The 3751-nt window shown below is 42.1% G+C and overlaps 1 pseudogene across 1 annotated transcript; it reads right to left on the reverse strand.

The window, feature by feature from the left end:
- Positions 1 to 1192: 1192 nt before the first annotated feature.
- On the reverse strand, positions 1193 to 2143 carry LOC103268776 (annotated as a pseudogene). The gene has a single exon (XR_504840.1). The product of XR_504840.1 is annotated as a glyceraldehyde-3-phosphate dehydrogenase pseudogene (transcript).
- Positions 2144 to 3751: the final 1608 nt, after the last annotated feature.

A 3751-nucleotide genomic window follows, 5' to 3' on the forward strand; every position in this document is an offset into this window, starting at 1 on the left:
GACAAGAAGGAGCCAGTCATGTGAAGAGGAAATTAAAGAGCTTTCCAGGCTGAAAGGAGAGCTAAGTTAAAAGTAAGGTAATAAAAGCCCTAAAGTAGAAATGAGCTTGGTATGGCTAGGGACCTGCAAGCAATTCAATGTGGCTGGAGGATAGTGAACAACTGGGAAAGTGGAATAATGTAAGGTCAGAAAAGTAGGCAAGAACAGAATGTGTAGGTCAGAGAAAGCATCTTGGAGTTAATTCTAAGTGCTGTCAGTGAGCCACTGAGACGTCTCAGGTGGTAAGTTGACAAAATCTTATTCCTATTTGCTAAACATTACTCTGACAGTCTGGGGAAACAGAGCACAGAAAGAGAAACCAGTTAATAGGCTATTGTAGTGATTCATGTGAGAGATGATGATGACCTGAACTGGGATGGGAGTAGTGGAGATGGATATGGAGATAAATGAATGAATTGACAATAGGACATGAGAGTGGAGTTGACAGGATTTGCTAAAAATCTGGGGAATATGAGCAGTGAAATCAAAGACAACTTCTATTTCCTCAGATTAAAAAAGTAGAAGAGAACTAGTATGTGTTTGAAATCCAAGTCTTTTCATAATGCATTTTAACATGAAGCTCAAGCATCTGTGTCTTAATTTTTCTAAACAAATCAAGGAGAAAATAAAAAATAACTCAAGTGTAATGGAAAGGTGATAGTAATCTGATTTCTGGTTCTTCTCTATAATAGGTGCTGGAAGAAAATAAACTATAAGACCAGATCAATTCCACCATAGTTTAAGAAAATCTTAAAGCTAAAACAATTTGAACCCACCTAAACTTATTAAAATATTGAATAAATTCAAGTAAATTTTGTGATCAAGCCCTTACTAAACATTTCTTTATGCTGCAAAGTATGGAGATATTTCAAGACAACATGGAAACAACTCCAGCCCTCATGAAACATTCTAGTGAGGGAAATGACAATGAGCAATTGTCACAATTAATTACTTCCAATTCTTTTTTTTTAGTACAGGGGACTTTATTGATGGTATATAATGAAGTGAGGTTCTCTAGCCCCTCCATTCTTTGGGGGACCTGGCATGGACACTGTAAGGAGGGGAGACTCTCAGTGTGATAGGGGACTCCCCAGCAGCTGAGGGCTTCTCTCTTCCTCTTTCGCTCTTGCTGGGGCTGGTGGTCCAGGGGCTCTTACTCCATGGAGACCAGGAGGGTCATGAGATCCACCAACCTGCTACTGTAACCAAATTCATTGTCCTACCAAGACATGAGCTTGACAAAGTGGTAGTTGAGGGCAATGCCAATCCCAGCTTCAAAGTTGGAACAGTGAGTGTCACTGTTAAAGTTGGAGGGCAAATCCTGGTGCTCAGTGTAGACCAGGATGCCCTTGAGGGGGCCCTGGATGCCTGTTCACCACCTTCTTGATGTCATCATATTTGGTGGGTTTCTCTACACAGCAGGTCAGGTCCACAAAAGATACATTGGCAGTGGGGACATGGAAAGCCATGCCCATGAGTTTCATGTTCAGCTTGGGGATGACCTCGCCCATGGCCTTGGCAGTGCCAGTGAACACAGGGATGATGTTCTGGAGGGCCCTGCCATCTTTGAACTACAGCTTCCCAGAGGGGTCACCCACAGTCTTCTGGGTGGCAGTGATGGCATGGACGGTGGTCATGAGTCCCTCCACGATACCAAAGTTGTCATGGATGACATTGGCCAGAGGGGCTAAGCAGTTGGCGGTGCAATGGGTATTGCTGACAATCGTGAGGTTGTTCTGGTACTTCTCGTGGTTCATACCCATCACAAATATGGGAGCATCAGTGAAGGAGGCAGACATGATGACCCTTTTGGCTGCCCAGCCTTCTCCAAGGTAGCGAAGACACTGGTGGACTCCACTAGATAATCAGTGCTAACATCATCCCATTTGATTTTGCTATGGAATTTCCATTGACGACAAGCTTCCCATTCTCAGCCTTGGTGGTGCTGTGGAAATTGCCTTGGATAGAGTCATACTGGAACATGTAAATCATGTAGTTAAAGTCAATAAAGGAGTCATTGATGGTGACAATATCTGCTTTGCCAGAGTTAAAAGCAGCACCCAATATCGCCAAATCTATTCACTCCTACCTTCACCTCCACCATGGTGTCTCAAGGACACATCTGGTGCTACACGGGAGACACAGCTGTCTGTGGAACAGAGGGAGCAGAGAGCCAATTCTAATTCTTATTAAAGAAACAAGGGGAACCGGGCTCAGTGGATCAGCCTGTAATCCCGTGCTTTGGGAGGCCGAGGTGAGTGGAGTGCCTGAGCCCGCAGGTTCGAGACACGCTTGGGCAACTTGGCGAGGCCTCATCTCTACAATAAAATTAAAAAAAATTAGCCGGGTGTGGTAGTGCATGCCTGTTGTTCCAGCTACTTGGAAGGCTGAGGCAGAAGGATCGCCAGAGCCCAGCAGGTCGAGGTTGCCGGGAGCGGCCACTGCACTCCAGTCTGGGCGACAGAGTGAGACTCCAACTCAAAAAAAAAAAAAAAACTTAAAAAGAAACAAGGGGAAAGTATTAGCTACTCTGAAAGGTTATTAAGGACTTCTTTAGAAAGTGACATGCAAACTAAAATCTGAAGGGCTTAGCCATAAAGATGCTGTGACCATCACAGGATATATAAAGTCATAACTCATACACTCACACACAATAATTTTTTGACTACAGCCATTATGTCACTCTTCAAATTCTGAAGAAAAAGCATCTGGTCAATTGATTGCCTGACCTTAAGGTGTGTGCTCCATTCCTGGCGCACTCGGTTGTGGCTTGGGAATGAGAGTGTGTCAAAGGAAACAAGGGCCTGTAGTTTCTAAAGAATAAGGGAGAACCTGTTAAGCTGGGAGAGATGTTGCGTATGACAGAAAATTGACTTATGTTTCTAATATAATCTTCTATTCACCTTTGCATTCCCACAACTCAACAGAGTACCAAGCATATAGGAAGCATTCAATGCTGAGTGATGGATTGAATGAATAAATGAATAAAGGCAATTAGAGACACAGCAGAAGGCAATTTGGGGCTACTGTTAAGTAGTAAGGAAGTCTATCTACCAGATCAATTATGGCCCGCTCCCAATATACTGCTACCACCACTCCCATCATCTTTTGGAACAGTGTCTCACTCATAAACAGGCTAAAGAGACTAGGTTCGAAATATTTTGATTATAATTATGTCATTTTTTTTCATATCTGAATTTGGTGCTTCCCAGACTTAACAGAACATAAGAATCACCTGACAGCATAGGTTAAAATGCAAAATTCTAAGTCTCACCCATTTTAGAACAGCCAAGAGAATACCCAAAAATATGGATTTCAACAAAGATTCCATGTGATTAAAATGTAAATGACGAAATTTACTTTGAGAAATGCTACCGTATATGACTATGGACTTGTCTTCCCAAGTCTAGTCTACCGTATATCCAAATGGTCTCAATTCTCTTTGCCCTCCATTGTCTTTGTCACTGATGATTGAGACCTCGTCACTTATTAGTTATTTCGACAGCCACATCTCTGTTCATTCTTACTCCAATTGCTCCATATCTCAATCTAGCTTGCAACTTAATCCAATCATCTTCCCAAAACAATTAATTCTGGGTAATAAATGTTCAGATGAATACAAAAGTAGCAGAATCTAGTATGCTTATATTGAGCTACAGATTTGAATTCTGTCTTTTTAACCCTCTCAAACTTGAAATATTTTACTTGCTAT

Source organism: Carlito syrichta, unplaced genomic scaffold (assembly GCF_000164805.1).
Source record: "Carlito syrichta isolate Samal-C Ts95f unplaced genomic scaffold, Tarsius_syrichta-2.0.1 Scaffold308895, whole genome shotgun sequence".
NCBI lineage: Eukaryota > Metazoa > Chordata > Mammalia > Primates > Tarsiidae > Carlito > Carlito syrichta.